The 19,320-nt window shown below is 46.2% G+C and overlaps 1 protein-coding gene across 2 annotated transcripts in view; it reads left to right on the plus strand.

Annotated features, from left to right (window-relative positions):
• The window catches only part of PTDSS1 (phosphatidylserine synthase 1), a 40,787-nt gene extending 30,114 nt beyond the window's left edge, over window positions 1-10,673 (plus strand). Inside the window, exons 13-15 of one of the 2 annotated variants that reach the window (XR_004841946.1) lie at window positions 7,467-7,674; window positions 8,451-9,410; window positions 9,826-10,670. The gene's annotated coding sequence lies outside the window, so the exon portion shown is untranslated. Of the gene's footprint in view, window positions 1-7,466; window positions 7,675-8,450 lie in introns of both variants that reach the window. The other variant, XR_004841945.1, reaches the window with a different exon arrangement.
• The last annotated feature ends 8,647 nt before the right edge of the window (window positions 10,674-19,320 follow it).

Consider the following 19,320-nt stretch of genomic DNA (forward strand, 5'->3'; position numbering starts at 1 on the left):
CCTTGAAAGTGTGAAGATAGACAGATAGGCTTTCAGGCTTTCTCACATTTTATATGGTGCCAATCAGGCCAATAACTTGCCTGTACATGAGAGTTCCATGCATAAATCACTAGGTTGGCTCTAGAAACCCAGTTTGGGTCTGGAAGAAGTACTTTCCCTTGTTTTTTTGTTTTCTGGATGATTCCAAACCTGCTGTTTGTTGCCTTTGGCAGTGTATGGTTTGCTATACATCTGCAGAACATCATGAATAGCAGATCTTGCACAAGTCTCCTCTAGTGTGTTTTTCACCTCTTTGTTCATTCTGGGCCAGCTGCTCAGCAAAATTTATGAAGCTCCCTCATACTCTAAAGAGGAATCCACTTTATGGTTATCTCAAAGGACTTTGGAAATTTTGGGGATCAGTTTTTATTTCCAGCTCCTTCCTGTGTCTTTAATGTGGACGGTATCTTCTTGTGTTTCCATCATCTCTCAGTAAAAGGCCAGAATTGGTCTCTTGTACTTGGACTTTGTTTCTCTCACAAAGGAGCAGTCGTGCCCTCAACAGTCTAAAATTTATTATGGTAAGATCAAGCAAGGTTTTACTTCAATTCAGGAAAAAAAAAAAGTCTGGGAAAGAATGTAAATTGTAAACATTGAATTCCTATAATCAGCAAAAATGTGAGTGCCAGACTATGCTAAGCATACACGAGTTTAATTTTCATAGTTTTCATGGATCTCAGTTTGCAGATGATCATGAAATAACTGGATGGCTTATTTAATGTTTTTAGAGTAGGGGAATTTACAGCAGTAGCATTCCTATGGCTGTGATCCAAAGTATGTTCTGCAACTGCTGTGCCCTCCAGTTGAGCATTTCGGTGGTTCTTGCTTTAAAAAAATGTATCAAATACTTGTGTGAATGTATATATACATATAAATCTACCCGATGAACTTTGTCATCAAAATGCCGAGGGCCTGGCTGAGCATAGTCTCTGCAACAGTGACTGCTATGGGCCTGGACATCTGGAAGTATCTAAGTCTGTATGTACCTCCAGAATGTCCAGGCATTAATCTCCGTTGCAGCCCCTAGGTGATGCTATAACACAGACACACGGAGAACGTGACCTGGATGTTCAAGTAGTGCTTCTAATTTTGGGCTACTGGCTTTAGCCACCCTGGCTCGGTTTTAAAGACTTCATAACTCCTATTGACTTTAATTACATGGGCTGTGCATGCAGGCCAGCAGAGTGCCCGTGTTGTTAAACTTACTGCAGAACAACCAAAGCAAACTAAAATCGAACGACTAGCTTTCAGGAGGCTTTTAATTAAAATCTGAAATGATACCCTCTAGTCTTTGGAGAGCAAGAGTGAAAGACTTCTATTTTGGTTTCTACCAAACATGCAGAGTACCAATTTGTTGTCTAAGCGTCCTGGTTTCAGTCCACGTTTGAAGGGAGCGCTACTTGCTCCCGAAGATCTTCGGGAGGAAGCTCTGGGCAGAGTTCCTCTGGCTTTCCTCCTGTTCCCGCTGCCCTTTGTGTAGGGCATCGTGGTGGGACAGGGTGACCGCTCTTTGAAAAGGTGGTTTGGTTTTTGCTCCCTGGACTTGGGTGGAGCAGGTGGCAGCCTCCAGCGCTGGGCGCTCACCTGGGTTTCTGGCTGCAGCAACGAAGCTGTGAGTTTATGTGCCTAGGTGAGCCTGTCCCTCACCCCAGCCATCCTGTTTGGGAAAGGGAAGCCGCTGTGTGTGGATTATTATCGCTTCGTGTCTGTGTGGCTCAGAGTTTGGTTCAGTATGGTTCACACCATCTGCAGAGAATTCCCATTTTTCCCATAAGAGTCATTGAACATTTTTTCTAAAGTTTTGGAAAATCCTGTTAGTCACAAACCCCAACAGGGCACCCAACTTGTACTTCTGTCTGTTAACACTGAGATGTTCCTACTGGATAAGGAAAAAACCCTCCAGTGATCATTTAACTCGCATGTGGCCAACCAAAAGACAAAATTGCAGCCCTCATTCCTTGCTGGAAGAAACACAGTGTCCTTGCTTTTCTCAATCCGGTTCTGTACAGGGTGGCCACTAGTAAAAACCTGTATTGGTTTTGTTGTAGCCTGACTTCAGTGCTTAATGGAGAGGAAAAAGAATACAGTGAAAAATACCCCTAAAGGATGCATATTTCCGTTAATCAAACAAGTAATCTGGAAGAAAGCCAGGACCTTTTATTAAATTGGCTGAGACATTTAGGCGGGGTTTTTTTCCCTATATATGTGCTGTAAGAGCCATAGGTGATGCATAATGATACCTACAACTTTTACAATATTCTTATTTCTTCCCGCTTGCTGACTTTGCCATATTTGGATCCCAAATCCGGATCTGCGTGCTCTGTTTGCCCGCATTTAGAATGCATTTGGAACAGCAGGACAGAGATTGGGGCGGAGAAACCAGATAGAGCTGAATTGCAATTTCCTGGTGACATGTTCTCTGAGATCCCAAAATATCTCTCAGGCTGAAGTGTTCCACTTGTTGACTTCAGGTTCCAGCAGCACATGCCATTCATTTGGTCCCGGTGCTCCTCGCAGGGAATAACAACATGATTACCAGTAATGATCTTTCATGCTGTAGAGTTTTCTTCTCACACTGCTTCCATGTTGAAGGAATTTCTTTGAAACAATGCATAGGACATCACAAACATGGTGGGAGTGGCCAGTAAGTTCATGCTAAAGATTAGAAATGGGGACAAAGGGTGACTTGTCTGCATTTCCTCAGGAAGCTGAAGACAAAAGAGAAGAATAAGATCCCAGACCTTTGGTTCACATGCTGTTACCAGAAAATTATCATGGGGCTTGCTAAAAAAAGGGCATCTGTAGTGAATCCAAGGATGTTACCCGCATCTCTTAATCCCTAAAAATGAGAACACACTGTGTTACACAAAGCGGGAATGGGAGTGAGGTGACGCCCTCCCTCCATTCATATAGTCTAGTCTTTGTTTTATTTTGCTGGCTTACTTCAATTCACCTACCTTTTCCAATGAGCTTCCATGACCCATACCTCAGCTGTTGATTTAAATTTACTAATGGTAGGCCAAGACATGCAGGGCCAGGTAGAAGATCTTTGGATCTCCACAGCACGCTGGGGCACAGTGGCTCTGATCCAGCCTGGTGGCTCTCTGCTTGTCTCGATAACGCTTGTTGTCTGATACATTCAACTTCCCAAGGGATGATACAGGCGCACCGTTTTGCCTTCTGCACAGTTCCCCAAGTCCAGCACTCCTAGTTGAACCAGGGCTGCAGAAGGACAGCAGCCAGAGGTCGAGAGTGGGGATCTTGTCCTGTGTTTGAATCGGAACTGATTTCAAAGGGAAATCTTAGTCCTTTGGAAGGCTGTTCCCCCACGTACATGAATACTGTTCTAAAATAAATAACATTACAAACTGTTTTGGTCTCATGGGCTCCTTGCTGCTTGTTTGGGCACACACAGGTGCCGTACCCATTCTCCTTGCAGAGCCACGCTCTCTGTTGAGGTGTTCCACATCTGTCTGGAGGTGTGAGATTATTTCGGACCTTTTGCTTGTCTCTGGTGTGTCCATTTCTCATGAGCCAGAATCAGTTTTGCCTCTCAACTTCCTGCAAGGTTGTGCTTATTGTGGGCCTCAGCAATGGCCATCACTCACTTCTTGCTTAGCTGACCGTCTGCCTCCTAGCAAGTTTTCAGAGGGCCTTTCTGAGAAAAGCTGCTGTGATTAGCTGGTAGCACGGTCCTCCTGTGTCTCTCTTGACAGTGAATCTTTCAAATTTAGCTCTCATTAGCTTGGTTACGGAGATGGCTACAAGTACTCCTCATGCACACCATCTGTTAAAACTGGTGTGAAATCCAGGCTAAGTACATGGGCCACCACTCCATGCCAAAGAATCGCAGTATTGCCAAGCAGCTCCTGATACAAAATCACACTGCTGTAAATCACCTGGAGCACCAACCACTGAAACATCAGTTGCCTCGCTGAAGACCTTGATGTCTGCAGAGCCCAGAGCTGGGATAAGGTAGGAGTCTGGCTGCCACATAAACTTAAAATTTTTCTTCTTTTTTAATGAACAACTCCACATTGTTGCGGAGAAACCTAATTGCTGTGGGTTTGTGTACCCAGGCACGCATCGCCTTCTCACACCTGCATGAGGAAACTGTAATTTGTAGAAGTGGGTGATTGGGCACAGTCCTGCCACTAATACCAGGACCTTAAGGCCCTCATGGTTTTGCTTTTATCAAAGTCACTAGGCAAGCTGATCTCCTTTGCATTGTGCTGTTTTCCCTGTTTTGTTATAGCAAGAGTGAAGGAGGTGATGACCCAAGTGAGTTTGTCCCAGGCTAAAGAGTTCCAATTTCTGCTCTTTAAATACTGTTCTCAAACCTGTCCAGGCCCTGGTGGTTGCTTCCGTCAGCCACACTCTTCTGCCTTGACACGTCAGAGGTCTTTCATCAAGGACTAATTACTTTTTGTAATTTTGTAACCGGATAGGAGGATGCCAACCATTTTAAAGCAAAAAGAAAAAGGAACCAAAATAGGAGCTTTTGTTTCTGAGCTGGGTTCCTGGCTTACCTCTATCCTTCCATCTAATGTGATCCCACAAGGCTTCAGCTTTCGGGGGGCAGCAGAGGAGTCCCAGTGACGGTCTGCTTCCGCCTCTGTGCTGCTTCACTCACAGTTATTTTTTACCCCTCTGCCTCAGCAGCCATATCGTTTTCCCCTCAGCAGTCAGCCTCTCCCCTTCCAGCAGTGGGACTGGATGCCTGGGTTCGTCTCCACTTGGGACAATTGATGGAGGAGCCTGAATTAGGCGCAGAGTCCACATAGGCTTCCTTGCTGGTCAATATTCAGTAGGCACCTTCAAAGAGCAAGGCAGGTTTAATCACCCTCTGGAGTCTCAGGTGAGCTCTGAAGGAGCCTCCAGTGTCAGCAGCAGGTGTGTAGCTACACCAGCCTTCTCGTTACAGCACTGCCTTCTACTAGAGACAGTCCAGAGGGGGGCTACAAAGATGATTAGGGGACTGGAGCATCTCCCCTATGAGGAAAGGTTGAGGGAGCTGGGCTTGTTTAGCCTGAAGAAAAGAAGACTCAGAGGGGATCTTATAAATGCTTAAGGGTGGATTTCATGAGGATGGAGCCAGACTCTTCTCGGTGGTGCCCAGCATCAGGACAAGGGGCAATGGGCACAAACTGAAACATAAGAAGCTCCAGTTGAACATGAGGAAGAACTTCTTTACTTTGAGGGTGACAGAGCACTGGAACAGGCTGCCCAGGGGGTTGTGGAGTCTCCTTGTTTGGAGATGTTCAAAACCTGCCTGGACAATGTCCTGTGCAACTGCTCTAGGTGAACCTGCTTTAGCAGGAGGGTTGGACTGGATAATCTCCCGAGGTCCCTTCCAACCCTTGCCATTCTGCTAATCTGTGATTCTGTGAGTCCAGGCCCTGGTCCCCTGTTGCTCCATTGGTTTGAGCCATCCATCTCTTTTGCCTGTTGGTCTTCACAGTGTGACATTATTTTTCAGATGAGAAATATTGTACTCTGGTGATGGATACTTCCCATCTGATGGGATGGGAATTAATTGTCACCCCTCTTCCCGATGGCATGGCATGCTTTTAGGATGCCGCTGATGCTCAGAGCCCGTTCCAGGGTCAAAAAGGAAACAAAGGGATCCATGCCAGCATGCACATATCGTTTACCCACTTTCTTACAGGACCCGCTAAATTTGAGGCTGTTTTCCTGCTGGTACAATAAGCGATATTCAGCATGGGAAAAGATAAGAGACAAACCTTTCCTCCTTTCTTTCTCCTCTCAACTCCCTCAAGCTGTAATTCATATTCCCCAGCTCCTTTCTTTAGGAGCTGGCTGCAGCTGTTAGAATAGGGTTAAACAATCTCACTAGGAAGCAGAGAACCAGCCTGTCCAGGTCCCGCTGAATGGCAGCACAGCCTTCCGGCGTATCAGCCACTCCTCCCAGTTTTGTGTCCTCAGCCAACTTGCTGAGGGTACACACTTTCTTACAGGACCCGCTAAATTTGAGGCTGTTTTCCTGCTGGTACAATAAGCGATATTCAGCATGGGAAAAGATAAGAGACAAACCTTTCCTCCTTTCTTTCTCCTCTCAACTCCCTCAAGCTGTAATTCATATTCCCCAGCTCCTTTCTTTAGGAGCTGGCTGCAGCTGTTAGAATAGGGTTAAACAATCTCACTAGGAAGCAGAGAACTTTATCATAGCTAAGGAGGATTAACGCACGTGTAATCCCCTTACAAAGCCACTTGCCTTCCAACTCCAGTGCGTAAAAATAAAAAAAGGGTTGGATCAATGTTATTTTTCTCATATCTAATTTGAGAACAATAGAGCACATTAAGTAATTAAAATCTTCACCTTTAAGGTGCTTAAAAGCAAGGCTGCTGGCAGATATATAATTAACTCCAGTTAGGTGCTTTTGCTTGTTTACTTCAGTTAATTTGTCTAGCGCGGGGTCTTTGGGCTTGGAGCTTTATTTAGAAAACATTTTGTTGTTGCATAAGATAATGCAGTGGATAGGCAGGGACCAAAGACAGAAACATAGAAAAAAGATAATTTACTGAGCCAACATAGGTGCTAATACAGGACATTTCAGGCCCTCTTTGTTATGCCATCTGCAGATGCTGGCAATTTATCTTTTGTCAGAAGTCAAGTTCTTAATAGGCTGGGTAAAATCACCCCAAATGCTAGGATTTTTCTTGTGTTGGACCATTCGTGTTCCTTGGGTTTTATAAGGTGTCTTAACAAAATCTGACAGCACTGGGGAAACAAACCTTGGGGAATGACTTGCAATTATTTATTCTTTGGATGTTACATGTGAACGGGTGACTCCGCAAAAGAGCCCACAAATGGTTGGCATTTTATGATCTGGATAACACATATGAGAGGCTGGAGGATAATGACTGACACGGGGGAGGAGGGGGAAATATTATACTGATGCTGTGTGAGCACTGTAGAGGAAGCGAGCCTTTAGAATGTGAAACCTCCAGCACTTGAAATGCTAAGCAGTGCCTATAGAAATCAGCTTGTGGGATCTGCTTCTCTTGCTAAGCTGCCTTTGAAGGATGGGGGGGTTGGTTTGCATTCAGTTCCCCTGGGGAAGTTTTCCCGCCTTTCTAGTCTTGTCCGCTGATCAGAGCTACACCCCCGGATCTGTAGGCATCTGTATCCCCATGGAAGGCTGTGATAAAGCCCAGTGGTTTTTTGCACAATATAAATGATTTTACTTCCCTGTAGGTCTCGAGTTCAACAGCCACAGGAGACTGAGCCTGTCAGCAAATGAGCACTTCATGGCTTCTGCTTTTTTAGTGAAGTGTTGGTTTCATTGCTCCTGACAAGTGCATCTCAATATAAAAATCATGTGTGCAAGTTGACATTTTTTTCCCCCTTTTTTTTTCCTGTGGAAAATTTTTCTTTGCCTTCCTGTATTTACACCCTTGCTTAGGGACTGAGGACTAAACACGCGCCTGCCAGCTCCCCTGCCGAGCCCTGGGCTCCCCCTTCCCTTCAGGAACTGCATGTACTTTCAGCGACCAGTTGATGTTCAGGTGGCCTTGGACAGACTGAAGATCCTGAGAAGCTTGGATCCTGACAAGATGGAGGCATCACGGCTTGCTTCAGCCTTTCCCACTGTCTCTGAGCTGGAACAAGAGGTGGGCAGCTGCGGATCTAGGATAAGGCCATCAAAGCTGGGGGAGTTTTACCAGAGATGGACCCATCCGGCCATTTAAGTGAATCTAAGGCCAAGTTACTCAGGTTACCTATCTACACCCATGATTTCATAGACTCATAGAATCATAGAATCCTAAGTTGGAAGGGACCTCAAGGATCATCTGGTCCAACCTTTCTAGGCAAGAGCCCAGTCTAGACAAGATGGCCCAGCACCCTGTCCAGCTGAGTCTTAAAAGTGTCCAATGTGGCGCAGGCAACCACTTCCCTGGGGAGATTATTCCAGTGGTTGACTGTTATTGTGAAAAGTTTCCCTTTCATGTCCAACCGGAATCTCCCCAAGAGAAATTTGTGTCCATTTGTCCTTGTCCTCTCCATGTGACTCCGTGTGAAAAGGGAGTCTCCATGTTCTTTGTAGCTACCCCTTAGGTACTGGTACGTGGTGATGAGATCCCCGCTAAGTCTGCTTTTCTCAAGGCTGAACAAACCCAGCTCTCTCAGCCTGTCCTCATATGGCAGGCTTGATTCAAACTGAACTGTAGCATTGTCTTATACTGCAGAAAGTCTGGGTGCCCAACCCTTCTAAACCCCAGTTTCTCACTGGGGGGGAGTTGCTTAATGCAAGGCTGGCCCCTGGCCCCTATGACACTTGACTGGTATCACAGCTCAGTATCTCCAGCAATATCAAACCTGCCAGCTCAACAGGGATGACTGTACCAGCCCCCCAGCCTAGAGCCACATAGAAGCCTTTTCCTTGCAGGGCAGCCGCTGCCACCCTGAGCCAGCCCAGCTGGAGCACAGGAGCCAGCTGTGCCAGGAACGCACAGGACCTGCTCTTCCCACGCTGCCATGGAGCCTGCACACCATGGCACTGCGCGATGCCACAGCCTGGCTGCCGCTCCTGCTCTCAGTTGGTGGCCAGGCACATGTACGGAGCCTTCAAACTTGACTCGGGCAACAGGCACAGGGGTGGAAGGAGGACAAATCCCAGACATATGGCATTCTCCCTCTTTTCTATCCCCTAATCTTTCCTCTGGCAGCCTGTGTTTGACCGCTAGCAAGTCCACATCAGCTAATCAGCTCTCACAGTGTGCCCTGAGTATCTGTGGCGGGTCCTCACCGAATGGTGAAGGACGTCGCGGCGCTTGGACCTCATCAGAGAGGACCCCTGGGCTCCCCTCCACTTCCCCGCAAGGGGATGGAAGCGGCGAGCGGCACGCTCAGACGCTGTTGCAGGCAGAGAGGCTCTCCCCAGCCTGGCAGTCACAGCAGCATGTCAGCGGTGGGAAGTCCTACGAGGGAGCCCCAAACCAGGCTTGAGTTACTCTCCAAACCTCCCAGAGCCTGCAGGAAAGAAACAGGGTCTCGTGTTCACCAAGCATGGAGCCAGCTACCTCCAGGGGCAGGCAGTGGTGCCGTGAGCGCTGGGTGCTGAGAGCAGCCAAAGAGGACACCAGCTCCAGCAGAAATGTCTCTGTGAACAGTCTGGATGGAGCAGGAATATCTCCAGATAAGAAACTACAGACTTTGAGAGACTGACTCAGAAATGGGACAAAAGGTAGCAATTGTGTTTGTTTATCATTGCAGAGATCTTTCTCGCCCTCTGACTTCACCCTTCCTGTTTCAGATGGGTCACCCTGACCTAATTTTCAGACAATATTTTTGGATTTCACGGAGCCACAATGGAATCTGGATAAGTAGGAGCACAGGGGCTTTCCTGGTAGGTTTGCAAATGCAAGCAGGCTTGGGTTCAGGTGTGGAGAATAATGTGGTGGAAAAAGGCCTCAGCTGTACTTCTTTTGCGTGGTCCTGGAGTACAGCGTTTTCCTTACAAACCTCTCTGTTACGGTGGTGGCTGGTGGCAGGTTGCAGTGGCATGGCCGAAAGGGCCAGTGTGGGAGTGCGTGGGGCTACGGCTGGAGAAATCTGACCTGGGGTTTCCCATTTAAGCTAAACCTCTTCCTCCCTGGCAGGCATGAAGGTTAACTCAGCTGTGCAAACTAATTTATATTCAGCCGCACGTGGCCGTAAACTGTACTTTTTGTTGCTAACAAATACGAATATGGTATTTGCTCTGAAAATTCACCATTTCTCATGTAAAATCTTTCCCCTTGCCATTTGTCTCTGCGATGTAGAGTTTTGCTTGGCAGATGGACGGTGCAGGAGGATGGCCAGGCTGCGGGGGAAAGAGGGATACGGGGTATCCTCTCTGCCTCTGAGTTCTTGTGCAAGTTTTACTCATTTACTATGGTGAAATGCAAATGAAAAAAAAAAACAAAAACCACGTCTTTCCAAACTGTTGAGAGCAAAGGGGAGACATCCTCCAGTGAGAGGATAGACAGGACAGTGGTGGATACAGCCCATGACAGAAAGCTTTGTTTCAAGTCCTTTTCCAGCTTGGAGATTGGATTTAAATAAGGGAGCTGTCAGGACTCGGAGCTGTTATTCAAAGGCGTAGCATATTTTTTCAGCTGCCATCCCTGTATCTACTTGTCTTTGCTCTGGGTATAAGGGCCTGGCATACAGACTTCCCTAACTAACTGGAAGGAAGCACCCACCTTCACTCAACCAATGGTTTTTTACCAAAGAGCATTGATCATGACCAGCGTGTAACAGGACTCATGGTACAATTTTTGGAGGGAGGCATGTCAGACACATCTCTCAGTCACTCAGCCAGCTTCACCACTGCATAACAGCGCTCCTTGAAATGGGTCTGTCTCAGTCTGGAAGTCACTCCATGAAGAATTTTTCAAGGATTTGAAAATTTAATTTTTAAAAGCTTCCCACTCTCTCCCAAAATTGGCAGGCTCTGGCACCCCTTTTTCTGGAATTATCAAATCTATCCTCTAAAAACTATGAAATGACCTACATAATGTCAGACAAACTGTTCTAAGAAATTTCTGCTTGAGCTTGGGAAGTAATGGAAAAACTCTTCACATGTATATTTTACATTGCAATGTCAGAAAATGCATACATATATATATATATAAAAATATATTTTTTAAAAGTATATATATACCCACTTATATATATAAATAAAGACCATTTGCAAATCATTTCCTTAGCTCTGTGAGCTGGGAAAATAATGAAGAAAAGTTATTAGATAATATTATGCTGTTGGCCACAGAGCTGTTTTGAGGTTACTATCCAGCCTGTTGCCCTTGGCACAGAAGAGCTGACTTTACATTCTGCCCATTCCCAAAGCCATCACATTAAACACAGGACTAAACCACAGGCACAGAACCGAGGAGCACGGGAGAAATGGAAAAGCTATTCAAGAAGCTGGCAGTTGACAACGGGACCTTGGAAAATTATTTCCTTGGATTCATTAGAATTTCTTCTTCCCTCACTCCAGACAGGGCTCTGCAAGGAGACAGTTTGGGCCATTGTGGTTGAACCAGCTGTTGAAATCCCAGCCAGCTCCTGAGTGAGCGAAAAATGAATTACAAACTGCCTTCAGCAATCTCTGCTTTCCTGAGCGCCAGGCACTGTGCTGCCCGTCACCAAATCAACAGGCAGCTTATTCCTGCTTGGACCTCGAGCAGGTGCCTCTGTCTCCTGGCCCCATTCTATGCCCTGATTGCAAGACCCCTTGTTACTCATTTAGCAGCGCACCTATGCCTCCGAATGTCATTGTCCCTTAGCACAGGGATCTTACCGCGCTGGTAGAATCGCACCTATTAGTTTGATGAGTCCTATCTGAGATGAGATGGTCAATGGGGGGGGGTTGTATCAGCATTTTAAGACTCCAGCACATCAACCCTTGAGGCTCAGTTGCAGCAGAGCATCTTCAGGATGCATATCAGGGATAGGGTACCATTTTCAAAAGCACCACAGACATGAGGGGCTCAGATGGAAAGCTGGAGAAGTCTAATCCAAGAGTGTCTCTCCAAGAGTACCATTATTCAGCCAGGGAAGCTCTTCTGATGTTAGTACAGCTGTATTGGAAAAGCTTGGGGGTCTACTAGGCTGGTAATGTGAACATGAGCCAGATCAGCTATACCAGGGAAAATTTTCTGATGTTCCTTGGTTTACCCACTAGCTTTCTTGCCAGCACAACTCTATTGACCTAGGACCAGAGCTGTTTGCAGACCTGACAGTACATTTTTGACCAAGAGACCAAAGGGCCAGGAGGCAGAGCCGCCTGCTCCAGGTTTTGATTTGATGACGGGCGGCACGTTGCCTGGGTGAGGAGGCGGCAGCGCTCAGGAAAGCAGAGCTTGCTAAAGGCAGTTTCTGCTTAGCTTTTAGCTCGTTCAAGAGCTGGCTGGGATTTCAACAGTAGGTTGCAAAACCTACTCAGAAGACTTCGATTCTACCCACTCCTTTGCCTTAGTGTTAAGTATGGCTGTGCACGCTGAACACCAGCACCAGCCCCAAGGCAGCCCTGAGTTTAAAAGCTGAGGCAGAATTCAGGTTCCTGAAGAAGGGTTTTCACTCCCATTAGCAGTTTCTGGCACTCCCATCCCCATGTCCTCACTTTTAATCAAACGGAGGAGACTTCGAGGCAGAGGGGTGACAATACATGTCCTCTCTGTGTGCCATTGCTTACAAAACCAATCTGGATTAAAGAGGACCTGTGTTTCCCTGGTCGGCTGCCTGTCCTGGCTCACTGCATGGGTGTCCCTGCTGTGGCAGAGCAGGGCACCACAAAGCCACCCTGCCTCTTCGAGCTGCACAAAATGCCGAGCTCAAGCTTGCCCTGCCATATGGCTGTGCTGCTAATCCTGTGGAAATGGCAGAGACGCTGCGGCTGGACACGTGGTTTTAGCAGTTTAAACATAAGCCTGGCTAGGGCTTACGCTGAAGTCCTGGCCCTGACATAGCAGCCGACAGGAGGATACCTGTGGCAGGCACACTTGGGGTCCTCGTGCTGCAGAGGTGGCCCCAACTCGGCCCTCCAGCGGTCCTTCTCGCTCACATGTGCGGCAAACTCTTCTCCGATGATAAGAGGAATTGCCCGTTTACTTTCATTTCAGTTGTGCGTGACTGGATCAAAGTATGTACGCTCTCTTTGCTTCAATTACGCATTTTGGTCTAATGTAGTCCAGATGGCTATTTCATCTCAGGCTTTATATTTATTCATGGCCTTTCTATTTAACTTTCCTAAAACAAATACTCACTCGTAGGCGTATATTAATTCAGGGACAAGAACTGCCTCAATCAATATGTTGAGGTTAAGTTTCTATACCACAATAGGTCCTATGTACATAATTTCTATTTTTATTACCCCACTGCTAGCCTCAAATGTATGAGCAATTTCTTTAAAGAGTTTACTTTGGCTTTTTCCTAAATTTAAACAAATTACAGTTCTCCCGATTATTAGATTTACAATATGCAGATATTCTTTCATTGACCTTTCAGTTAAGTCCTTCTGCAAACTTCTGCTGAATATTAGTAAATTTGCAAAAATACCAAGGAGCCCAAATGTTTGCCAACACGATATTGCACCACCTCTGGCCATGGCTTGGGTGTCCAGCAGAGGATAAAATTTGTTGTCGAATTTAAGTGCAACCCTGCAACCAACATGTGAGCACGGAGTGGAAAAACTCCAGCAACCAATGAGACAAGACACCGAGAATTTTCAATCTGCATCTACATCGTCTTTCAAACTGGAGTTGAAGGATGGGTGCTGTGAATTGTCTTGGGCGCTGCTGGTGGAGAGCTGAAAGCAGCGCCCGGTTGGAGGTATCTGAAGAGGAGCAGTGCCCAGCTCTGGGCTCGGCAGTGAGATGGGCACGCATGGCGGAGAGAACGTGGGAAGTCACTGTTTAATCTGTCTGGTATTTGATTTGGGCTTTTGGTCCTTGTTTGGATAACAGGATTGCAATTCCTCTTGGTACACTTACAATAAGAACATCTGAAACTCGGTTGCAGCCGGGCAACAGACTTTCATTTTGGGTAATCTGATTTTAGCTTTGGTGATTAGCTGCTCTCTTGTCAATGGCCAAATCTAATTGTCATTGTAGTTTCTCTTCCGGAACCAATACGTGCTAATGTCTCACAAGCTGGGTTTTGCTTCACGCCTTCTCTTCTCAAGTAATATCTCCCAAGGCGTTCACACACAGAGAGGAGGTGATTTCAGACCGAAGCATGAGGAAGCAGTAGCAATCACTGCTCGATTTTTCTGTTGCATGAAATGGACACGGTAAGCCACCTTTTAACATTCTGGGCATTAATATTGGCCTGAAAACCTTATACATAAATATATATATATGTATTTATCATTCCTAATATAAACATACTTTTCATGACATACGTTAGATGAAGTTTTCCAGAACCAGATTCTCTGCAGCATTTTGCACCCGTATTTTTATGTGTGTGAATGACTGCTCTAGAAATCAGTGTGAAACTGAGACTAGATGGGTCTCCAAGTTTCACTAGAGATTATTTTTTGTTTGTAGAACAGTTTCCTCCAGAGTTTGTTTGATTTTAAAAAAAACCAAAAAGGATGGGGAAACAATTTATGACAGCTTTTCCCTCCCCCACCAACCCTGTTAAATCAAAAAGCCAGTTAGAAATGTAAAGTTAACTTAAATACAAGTCCTTAGCCTGAGAGGAAAAGGAGACAGCAACGATAGTATCAGGGCAAGTTTCTTCTAATGCCACTTTCCTTTTGGTTGGACTTCTGCACCAAATGAAGCTTGAGGTTTAGGTCTGTAGCCCAGCTTCCAGACCCAGCAGATGCTCCCTGGAGAAACTATTCCAGTCTTTTCCTTGGCTAAAAGCAGAAATAAAATGCTGTGATGGCTTGAGAGGGCAGATGAAAGACAGCCTGCTCTGTTGCGTGTGGTGGGATAGCATTGATAGCATCACACGCGTTTAAATCAGCATCTGTACAGCGCTGCTCAACAGCCTCTGGACTCTCCACCCATGAAGTTCCCTTTGGGAGACCCTTAAAAACTGGTTAAAAGCCGCCCCCAGTCCATGCTTCAAAGGCAACCCCAAAAAACCACACGTGAGAAAACAAGCGCTTTCCAATGAAATGACCTCAGACTAACTGGAAAAGCGGGAACAGTACACAATCACCTTCAATACAGCAACATAAGAGTTTGCCTGCACAAATTAAAGTCCATCCATCTGTCAATATTTCTCCAATTTCTAGGCCACTGGCATGCTTGTTTATCCCCGGCTCTGAGCCACGCCAGCCACCGTGGGCGAGCACACGCTGCCTGCGGCTGCCAGGATGGACGGAGGCAGGACCTGCTGGGCTGGGCGCAGTCCCCACCAGCCTGATGAAGCATCTGTGTGGCTAAACTGCTCCTACTCAGCTGCTAACGAACCTGAATGAGGCATCTTGTTTGTTTATAATGGCACGGGTAAGGCTGGGGCTGGCCCCAGGGGCTTGGACTTGAGCAATATTTTCCCCATCAGCCGGGGACTGCTCTGCTTGCTCCCATCGGTCCCCCATCAGCACTGGCTGCCATGGGCAAGGGACCACCAGTCTTGGTGGCAGCATGTGCAGAGACGGTGTGGCAACAAGAGGGAAAAGAGGAGAGGATATTGGATTTTGCGGGTTTATGAGACAGTCTTTCCAAAGGAAGGACGGGGAGATTGTTTCACTCCAAAACCCCCATTGGCAAAGCGCTCAGTGAAGAGCCTTGGCTAGAAATGCAAACTGTAGCTTGGCTTCAGAGTAGTGACTGTGCATACCCTGGGCAGTACAAATACTTTCAGATGCCGTGGCTATAAGAAGAACTGTTAATTAGTCAATTTTCTGGGTAAACAATAAATACACATGTTACGATAAAATCCGACCACAAATTTGCTGGTTAGAATTTCTGTCCCTTAAATAACATCTTTGTGAACATGTTTTCCAGATCCCTTCCCAGACTCACCCATGCCAAACCACCCAGTACTTTGGAGGGCGTAGGCTCGTGCAGGGCCAGCAGCGTGGGAAGACAGCACAGCATTTTGGGTTACTCTCACCAGTCCCTGCATTAACAGCTGAAACCTTCTGCAAGAACTTGGATTACAATTATTTGATGCATCCTGCACAGACACCTGTAATTGCATGGAAATTTAATAACTGTTAATGATGTTGAAAAGAGGAGCCAGGTTTCTTACTGCTTGCTGTTAAGCATATTATCTTGGATTCACTTTCCTTTTTTGCTGTGATTTTCTTTTCTCTGTTTTAACTCGGCCCCACAGGCCATCTTTAGCCAGATTACTGACAATTGATTTAATCGGTGTTATAGGGATGAATTCTGAGAGGGTCTGAGGTCATAGCGTGAGCTGCCTGGAGCTGGCAACCAGTCTTAAGGTACCCTACTTAATTTTCCTTTTCTATTTATTTTCATAGTGTTGAGTGATGATGCTCTTCCTTGCAAGTGGATTGGTTTTGGACAGCAACAGGATGGTACACAGTTTTGAGAGTTTGTTATTGTTTTTAATAAATGTCACTGTTGTGCCAGATGGGAATTTAACTCATGGTTGGAAATCAAGAGGCCATCAGTCCTACACTCAGCTTGGCTGGACAGGCTGAGCCAATTCTTCTTTTGGGCACCTTTATGTGGAATAAGACGGGGTGAGTGCAGCGCTAAGGAACTGCAGGCAAAGCAGGTCATCAGGAGCTACCTGTAGGGTGCTTGGGGATCGGACTCTGTGCAGGGTCCACTTGCACCCGGGGGCAGGTTTGACTCCTTCTGGCAAGGTGTTGGATGGGGAGAGCAATATATGTGGGTGGTGTTGAGCCAGTAGTGTAACCAGCTCTTCTAGCATGAGATCAGTATCTAGGAAGCGTTAATTTTAGCAACTGAAAGTGGCTTTGTGTTTAGGGGAAGTACACAGAGAGCTTTGAGTAAGAGGCACATGACTACAAAGGAGGGTGATTACTTCCGAACTGTGAGATAAATGAAAGTGGCTTGTGTATTGTCTTTCTTTGGTGGTTCTTATAGACAGCAGTTGTACAGCAGCACTTGAGTTTCCTCTCTGGAAATACTCTGTAGACCACAGGAAATTGCTAAGTCTAAATAAACGGGCTTATTAACTAAATAGGAAAGCGACCAAGTCCAGACTCCTTGTGATCACATTTCCCATTACATTCTGGTAACTGTTTGAAACTCAGGGAAAAATCCTGAAACTCCAAGGAGCTGGAGCCACATGGACTGTCCCTGACTTCAGCGCAGCTGCACGAGGACGTGAAGAGGGACCGAAGCGTTGAGTCATGCAGCATTACTAATAGATATCTCGCCCAAACTTCACAGTGTGGGATCTCAGATGGCTCTGACTATCCAAAATTTTGGACAGCAGCTCTCCCATTTCCTTGCCATTTTCTCACTTTTCTTACCATGTTATGGAAGCTAACTTCACACTGCGGAGCTAATTGCTGCTGGCACTTTGGAATGCGGTGCTTGTCATGTGCCAGAAATTGCCGAGCATGCCTGTTTCTGAGATCCTACTGAAATGACTTGACTCACCTTGGAAACACTGCAGCTAATGGCAGGATTCTATTAACTTAATACTGCCAGGAGGGGAACAACGAATCTCACGGAGACAGGCATAAGAGGCTGGTAATAGCAATTGCTGCCCACAAGACATACTGGAAAAATATCATACTGAAAAAATGTTGGTTTAAAGCCATTTGATTCATAGGTTTCCTCCCTGGAAATGTAAAAGACGTGGAGAAAAATACCCTAGAAATAGAACAGAACTAGGGAATATTCAAGTTCAGGACTAAGAAGGAACATTTTACTATCATAGTGCGAGCAAGGATTGACTAAATGTCATCATCAAAGGCTAATATCTGAAAAGACTACTGGCCAGAATTTCTGTAGCTTTGCACAACGGTCCAGCAGTCAGCTCTTTGATGCTGCCAGCAGTCCTCTGGGAGCACAGCTGCTACTGTACGGATGGAAAAATACGGAGCCTACAGCTTTGTAGGAACTTGAGGCTCCCAGGTCACTGAGAAGTGGTCCAACAACTCATTAAAGTAATTTACTAAATGGATCAAGCTCTATCTTAAAACTCATCAGCTTCTTTAGTCCCCACTGCCATGACTAGGAAGCTGGATCACAGTCTCCATGCCCTTGGATGGCTAGAAAAGGACTTAGAAACAGCAGTTGCCCAGGCCTTGCCTTGGTAGGCTGAAGCAGCCAGCCCTGTGCGGGCCTGTCTAGTAAGAGGAGACTGGGGCAGCCAGAAGGCCAGAGGGGTGGCAATGCTCTTCAAGAAGCTCTTGAGGCATCATTCTCCTCATTACCCAGGTCAAGGAGCTGCCCAGGTGTGCTGCATCTCCCCCATCCGTGGTCCTGGGTTTCACTCTTCCAGGTGCATGCTGCCAGCTCCTGCCTTGTTGCAGGTCGGGATGTGCCTGGTACAAGCACCAAGGCCAGGAACTGACATCCTCCTGGTTTGGACAAGTTAGACATGGCTTGCTGCTCCTTCCTTCCACTTTTCCCAGGCTCAGTTTGTCGTTTCTGACCACAGAACTGAGCACATACCTCTGGTTTACATCTTACCAGCGGCTTGAAAAACAGTATCGACAATTCCCATTTCTACAGGGAATGTCTCAGTACTTACTGCACTGTCTGTCACATTGCATTGGTGATTTATAGCCTGACAATAACTGAGGTACCTACATCTTTGCCTTCCTTTATTCTTTTTAATTCCTGGTTTATTGTAGGAATCTTCATTTGTTGTCCCTGAAATCCTGAATTCCCACTTTTCATTCCACTTCTTTAAGTCCCATCAAAGTGCCTTCAAAGTCACCTCCTTCTCCCCACCCAATATCCCATTCCAACCTGACAATGTTCTGGAGCTCTATGTCACAACCAGACTTTTTAAAGCCACCTCTGTGTTTTGGCTCAAGACCATTTATGAAAATATTAAAAAAAAGAATCAGTTCTCAGTCTAATCTCTTAACTCACCATTCATACTTTTCAATTACCTATTTGTAAATTTTCAAATTAACTTCTGGCTTCGTGGCTGGTGCCCTCATAAGGGTTTTGGCTTTTATGACAACAGGACATTCTTCAATGACTATAGCCTGATAGGGAGGGATGGGATCCACCTGTCTAGAATAGGCAAGGGAATATTTGGCAGCAGGCTGGCCAGCTTGGTGAGGTGGTATTTACACTGGAGGATTCAGGGGGCAGGGTCTAAAGTGGCAATGCTCACACCATGGCAACCAATTGGGGAATTAGCCAGGCCAACCAGAGCAGTTACAGATGTTCCTTAGCTGCCTCCCAAGATGAGAACCAGAAGACCAACCACCTCAAATGTATATATACCAATGCACGCAGATTGGGGAACAAACAGGAGGAACTAGAGCTCTGTGCCCAGTCAGAAAGTTATGATATCCTAGGAATAACTGAAACATGGTGGGACAACTCATGACTGAAGGATCACAATGGATGGATATAGGCTGTTTTGTAAAGACAGGCAGGGAAGAAGAGGAGGAGTTGTTGCACTCTATGTTAAGGAGAACCTTGAATATATAGAAATCAAATACAGTGATTGTGGAAGCCCCATTGAATGCCTCTGGGTCAAGATCAGATGGGTCATCTCCAAGGGGAATCTTACAGTAGGCATCTGCTACTGACCTCCAAATCAAGACAATAAGGCCAAGAAAGCAATATCTGGGTCACTTAAGCAAGCTTCAGGTCAAGAGAACCTGGTTCTTATGGGTG

Source organism: Egretta garzetta, unplaced genomic scaffold (assembly GCF_000687185.1).
Source record: "Egretta garzetta isolate BGI_Z169 unplaced genomic scaffold, ASM68718v1 scaffold154, whole genome shotgun sequence".
Classification (NCBI taxonomy): domain Eukaryota; kingdom Metazoa; phylum Chordata; class Aves; order Pelecaniformes; family Ardeidae; genus Egretta; species Egretta garzetta.